The sequence below is a fragment of the Syngnathoides biaculeatus genome, unplaced genomic scaffold (genome assembly GCF_019802595.1).
Source record: "Syngnathoides biaculeatus isolate LvHL_M unplaced genomic scaffold, ASM1980259v1 ctg247_pilon_pilon, whole genome shotgun sequence".
Taxonomy (NCBI): domain Eukaryota; kingdom Metazoa; phylum Chordata; class Actinopteri; order Syngnathiformes; family Syngnathidae; genus Syngnathoides; species Syngnathoides biaculeatus.
In genome coordinates this window covers 490-7,411 of record NW_026907502.1, presented here as the reverse complement: position 1 = coordinate 7,411, position 6,922 = coordinate 490, and the positions used below count along the sequence as shown (strand labels likewise).

Sequence of the window (6,922 nt, the reverse complement as noted above, 5' to 3'; positions counted from 1 at the left end):
GCCTGAATTGAGGGGTTTGATCATCTCATGAGTAAAAAAAGCCTCCCCTCAAAGATGGGAGAAAATTGCCCACTCCTGACTTGAATGACAAATACAGTGCACGCCTTTTTTGACACTGATTCATTGTTCAGCCAAGTCAGAGACTTCGTTGCCAATTATATACCGTCCTATTGAGGTTATGTAATGGTGTGATGCTGTTGTGCGATAATAGGAACAGGATGTAGACTTTTATTTTGATTCACTTTTATTTTGAAAGCCAGCACTTTCTCTGTCATTTATACTTTTTCGTTCTTTTCAACGTTATTGTGTGTTTAAAAATGTTCATGGTCGGGGGGAAAATGCCGTTGAATTGTTGGTGGAAGATCTGAGAAACACAGGAAGTAGGCTGCGTGCTTTATTTTGAAGCCATATTTATCATGTGGTGGGAAGAAATAGTTCCTCTTGTTTGTGAGATTCATAGTGGAAGGTGCACATTTTGTTCTCTTCATGTTTTCATTGTTTTGTTGTAGAATGTCAATATAAATTAGTTTAAAACGTTTGCAAAGCGGGTGTCGTCACAGAGGCACGGTGTTGCATGTGTTTCATTAATTTCAAACATAAACTCGCTAGCTGGAGAAGTGGAGACGTCGAGGTCCGTGTGCATCATTTGTAGGTGGCCATGTGTTTTGTGCAGTGTGAATGAGTGTCAGCAGAAGCTGCCTGGTGACCGTGTTCTTGATCTTGCAGAGTTTTGACAGTAATTGTGAAGAGAAATCTATGAACATCCGTGAATGTGTCTCCTTTATAATACAGCTATGTGAGTTGATGCAACTCTTTTTTTAATATTCTTTTCATCTGTTGCAATGTGATATATTTGTTCTTGTTTGTGAGATTCCTGAGTTTAAGAGTTTTGAAAGTAATTGTTTCCTGGTATAAGCTCCCCAGAAAAAAAAATAAATTGAGAACCCCCTCTCCCAGAGCCCCCCAGAGTACACCTCTATGAAACATTGTATATAAAACTTAATAATGTAACCTTAATAAAACATTAAGGAAACAACAAAAGAAAGAAATGTTGCTCAATTTACAATTAATAATCCATGAATTGTTTGGTATTCATTTTCACTAGGGCGGTGCTAAAAAGCTGCATGTGACACGAGAGCCACGGGTCGTCCAATCCTGGTCGAGTGGCGTGATTAAAAAAAAAAAATGTCAACAGGTACATCTTGTGGCTTATTAGTCGAGGCGGGCGCATGCTTCTTGCTTAGGGTGCGAGGGGTCCCAGGTTCAAAGACCTCAGTATCTTAAACACTATGAATATGAAATAGAATGTGATGACTTAAAATTGAAAAATATAGATTTCTGTTACAGGATGGTGTGTAAAGTACCACAAACCAGAAAAGTCAGACATTTGGATTCACACGAGTATGAAATGGATTCCCTCAGGAAAATAAAATTTGCCCTGAGGGAAAACATGCAGTAGGTAACAGGTGCGTTTACACAATTATATAAAAACCAGACAAGAATGAAAGTCACTGATGGTGTCGTGGTACGCACACCTGACTTTGGTGTGGGCAGTGTAGGTTTGATTCCTGCTCAGTGATGGTGTCAATTACGTCCCCTGTGACTGACTGGCAACCAGTTCATCGTGTGCACTGCCATTCAGAGTGAGAGCATGCACAAATCCTCACAATGACTCGACCGACTATCAAGAATAAACCCACAATGCATTGCACAGTAACATGCCAGTCGTGTATCCCTTTCCCAGGCAACAGAATCCGATATTCTCCCCGGGGGACTAGCGTTTCAGAACCACAAACAAAAAAGAGTTTGCATGATCTCCGTGTGGGTTTTCTCCGGCCACTTTGTTTTCCTTCCATGCCATGAAAACATCAGTGGTAGATTGACAAGAAGAGTCATCATCATCATCTACCCTTCTTCCCTTTTTAAGTATTCACTGATTTATTCATAAAAGATGAAAACATTTCAACCTGAATGAAAGGAGAGTGTAAATGAAGTGTGCAGTGCTGTACCTGAATGGCTTTAATGCTGAAACCGGAAATTAAACCTTATCTTGAAAATATTCATCTAAGTTCCTGAAACGCTGAAACAGAAATTTTCAAATTGTTCCCTGGCTGACGATGGCAGTTGGGGGTCTGCAGCAAGGGACTTGAGATGTGAGGTGGGGGAGCTGAGAGGTGAGGTCTGCAGCCAGACTCTCTCAAGTGCAAGAGGACCAGGAAACCGAGAGAAAGGAAAAGCAAACTGAGTGACCAGGCAGCTTTTTGCCACTAATATTTTGTTGTTTTTTGCGTCCCAACACTAATTCCTCTTGAATGTTGTTTTGATTTCTGTTTTTCGCTTGAGCTTAAATTTCAAAGGAAAGTCAGACCTGAACACTTGTTTCTTCTGAATGAGAATACAAGGATTTTTTTCTGAAATAGATTTTCATGTATTTTTTCTTTCGTTCCAATCCTTGTTCCAATGTGTTTTGCTTCTTTCCTTCCTACCTCTTTCCGCATCATTTTATCCTTGTTTTTCTTCCTCAATACACTATTTGCTTCCTTCTGACCTTATTTTCTTCCCTGTTTTTCCTCTCATCATCATTTCCTGTTCCCTGAACTTCCTCATTTTGTTGTGTGTTCCCTCCTTTTTTTCTTCTTTCCGACAACAGCTCCCTTGCAAGCAAGCAACAGAACAACACTTGTTTCCACCCGGTCTCGAACCGGGGACCTTTCGCGTGTTAGGCGAATGTGATAACCACAACACTATGGAAACACGTAAAATCACATGGTTTTTATTGATGTCGCCATAATTTACGCTCAAAGCATTGTTCAATGCTAAGTCCGTTGAGACGAAAAACAGTATGTCTGATACCGTTAAACATTTAGAAGGTGATAATAAATGAAGGTACATAGAAAAATTGGAGACACTTGGCATAGAGGATCCATATGTAATGCTGAAGTCGATGTTGTCGCCAATAAGACAGGTTAATCCACAGAATTGTCAATCGAGATCATCACTTGACGAAACAAGTTTAAGAATTTGCATGTCACGACCCGGAGACAAATTTGGCCTGTGCCAATGAAAGCACCGGATCCTTACCACGAGACGATCTGACTTGGCATTCCCTAAACGGGTCAGTCCTGGATCGTTAACATTCTCACTGCACCCAAGAGCTTTTTACACCCTACTTTCGTGGCAGTTTCCACAAAGCTGTGATCGCATCGTGGTTAGTTCTCTGCTTTGTCACATAAAGCCCCTCAGTCGCCTTTTTCGATGCTGTTATTTGGGCGGTGTGGGACAGGTAAAACTGTATACATGGGTTTGCAGAAGGTGCAGGTTTTGGGTACGGCTGGTGGTGCAATGGCTCACATGTCTGACCATGGATCAGAAGATTCTAAATTCAACTTCTGGCTTGCCTGGTGTGTTTTTTGCATGTGCTATCAAAACCAGTTCAAAATGATGTTTTTGGTATGTTCGCCTAAAGTGTTTTCTTTAAAGGTTGGATCAAAAATATTTTTATATTTTTCTCGATACCTCAAGAAACTCCTATATAAATGACATCTGCAATTTGAAGCTATTTTATTAGTAAGTAGAGCAGCAATGCATCATTGAATCATGAAAATGATGCAGAAGCAACATCTGTTCTGCTATTTGCATCCAGTGCATGACGGTCTTCATCTTTTTCCGGCGCTGTGACATCATACAAACTGAACATCGTGTTCATTTACTAATATGTGCTATTGTTCATTCTGTTTTTCATGTCCTTGCCCTTATTTGCTGTCGTATGATTTAACAAGATCACATTAGTTTATCACAGGGGTCTCAAACTCATTTTGTCACGGGCCACACTGCAGTTATGGTTTCCTCAGAGCGCCGTTATGAAACTATAAAAATCTTTAATCGTCTCATCATATTTACACATAACTTTATGAACTTGTTTTGGAATTACATATCAAGGGTCATGGTTTTTTCAACTATTTTTCCAGCATAAAAATGGTTGTAATATGTAAATATCATTGATGATATGACCATTTGAAATTTTAACGAGAATTATGGAATTTGGCAAACCTAATTTGCCTTTGCGGGCCATGCAAAATCATGTGGTGGGCCAGATCTGACGCCCGGGCCTTGAGTTTGACACTTGTTATTTTTGGTGTGGCATTTGGTTTTACAAATGGTTCAGGCAGCTGCAAAAGATTATTATTATTTTTTTGAGCAGGCTTTCCAAGTGAAGAAGGAATACCACCGGCAGATAGTGAAAGTCACTCAACAGGGGAAGAAACGTGCTCAGTTATGCGTGCCTTGCAAGCGTTCCAAACTCTGTGCCGATTACTTTGAAGCCTCATGTTTTGCAACAGCATTGGATACACAATTGTAGTTAGCCAGAGGCTGAAAGTATATATATATACAGATAGATAGATAGATAGATAGATAGATAGATAGATAGATAGATAGATAGATAGATAGATAGATAGATAGATAGATAGATAGATAGATAGATAGATAGATAGATAGAGATAGATAGATAGATAGATAGATAGATAGATAGATAAAAATAAGTATTTGAACACCCTGGGATATTGCAAGTTCTCCCACTTAGAAATCATGGAGGGTTCTGAAATTTTCATAGTCGGTGCATGTCCACTGTGAGAGAGATCATCTCATCAGAAAAATCCAGAAATCACAATGTATGATTTTTTCAACAATTTATTTGTGTGATACAGCTGCAAATAAGTATTTGAACACCTGAGAAAACCAATGTCAATATTTGGTACAGTAGTCTTTGTTTGCAATTAAAGAGGTCAAACGTTTCCTGTAGTTGTTCACCAGGTTTCCACACACTGCAGGAGGGATTTTGGCCCACTCCTCCACACAGATCTTCTCTAAATCAGACAGATTTCTGGGCTCTCACTGAGAAACACAGAGTTTCAGCTCCCTCCAAAGATTTTCTATTGGGTTTAGGTCTGGACACTGGGTCGGCCACGTCAGAACCTTGATATGCTTCTTACGGAGCCACTCCTTGGTTTTCCTGACTGTGTGCTTTGGGGATTGTCATGTTGAAAAACCCAGCCAAGACCCATCTTCAATGCTCTGAGTGAGGGAAAGAGGTTGCTCCCCAAAATCTCACAATACATGGCCGCGGTCATCCTCTCCTTAATACAGTGCAGTCGTGCTGGATGATGTGCAGAAAAACACCCCCATGCTTCACAGCAGGGATGGTGTTCTGATGATGGAACTCATCATTCATCTTTCTCCAAACACGGTGAGTGGAATTATGACCAAAAGTTCCATTTTGGTCCCATTTGACCACAAAACGTTCTCCCATGACTCCATTGTATCATCCAAATGGTCATTGGCAAACTTAAGACGGGCCTTGATGAGCTGGTTTAAGCAGGGGAACCTTCCGTGCCATGCATGATTTCAAACTATGAAGTCTTACCAACAGTCACCTTGCAAACGGTGGTCCCAGCTCTTTTCAGGTCATTGACCACGTCCTGTCGTGTAGTCCTGGGATGATTCCTCAACTTTTTAAGGATCACTGAGACCCCACGAGGTGATATCTTGCATTGGGCTGTTCTCTGATTAAGATTGACCGTCATGTTTAGCTTTTTCCATTTTTTGATGATTCTCCAACAGTGGACCTTTTTTCACCAAGCTGCTAGGCAATTTCTCCGCAGCCCTTTCCAGCCGTGTGGGGTTCTACAATTTTGTCTCTGGTGTCTTTGGAGTGCTCTTTGGTCTTGGCCATGTTACAAGTTTGAGTCTTACTGATTGTATGGGGTAGACAGGTGTCTTGATGCAGCTAACGACCTCACACAGATGCATCTGATTCAGGGTAATACATGGAGTGGAGGTGGACCTTTACAGGTGGCCTAACAGGTCTTTGAGGGTCCAAATTCTACCTGATAGACAGGTGTTCAAATACTTATTTGCCTGTATCACACAAATAAATCATTAAAAAATCCTACATTGTGATTTCTGGATTGTCTCATTAGATATCTCTCTCACAGTGGACATGCACCTACGCTAAAAATTTCAGACCCCTCCATGATTTCTGGTGGGAGCACTTGCAATATAGCAGGGTGTTCAAATACTTATTTTCTCTGCTATATAAAGTATATATATATATATATATACACACATTGAATTTTTTACATTGGATTTCAGTGTTAAAAAAATTCCATGCTCGAATTTCAAATTTGTACTGTGATGGCAATTAATTGCTTCCATCATTGTGTTTGGTCCGTTCATTTTTGTAATTCTAAAGAGATTCATGCAAATATGAACCACAAGGACTAAAAATATTAGCTTCACAAATTCACCCCTGCCGTGACCCGGATTCGAACCGGGGTTGCTGCGGCCACAACGCAGAGTACTAACCACTATACGATCACGGCTGTTGAAAGCTGGCAAGGTTGTTTTTCTAAATCTGTCACCATGGCAACAAGGCTGAGAACCTGCAGGATGCTGAGCCAGCACCAGTGAAACTGAAATGTTTTATCTGCATTATCATAATCAAGTGAATCATCTCAACATTTTACTGCATTCATAAAAATATTCATCAATATTTCATCCAGAAGACAAGTCCAACCACTTCTATGCTCGAATCTTGGATAGTGATGAAAAGCAACATTCATGTCACTCCCCACATTATCATATTGTTTTATTTCATCAATAAACATTGAAACTCTAATTTATCAACAATTAGAGTAATGAGTATATTCTTTAATTAAATATTAACACTGCAATAACTGTCCTGGACCTGCAATAATGTTATGTGACAAAATATAAAAAATATGGAAATTCAGACAAAGATGGATACATTGGAGGCGGCATCGTGGATCAGCTTGTAAAGTGTTGGCCTCACAGTTCTGAGGTCCTGTGTTCAACCCCCGGACCCGCCTGTCTGGAGTTTGCTTGTTCTCCTCCTTTTTCCGGG

At 40.2% G+C, this 6,922-nt stretch overlaps 2 non-coding genes across 2 annotated transcripts; both read right to left on the bottom strand.

Moving 5' to 3' along the window:
* Positions 1-2,681: 2,681 nt before the first annotated feature.
* trnav-aac (transfer RNA valine (anticodon AAC)) lies at positions 2,682-2,754 on the bottom strand. Its single transcript has one exon. It is a non-coding gene; the product is annotated as a tRNA-Val (tRNA).
* A 3,554-nt stretch (positions 2,755-6,308) lies between these two features.
* On the bottom strand, positions 6,309-6,380 carry trnah-gug (transfer RNA histidin (anticodon GUG)). Its single transcript has one exon. It is a non-coding gene; the product is annotated as a tRNA-His (tRNA).
* Positions 6,381-6,922: the final 542 nt, after the last annotated feature.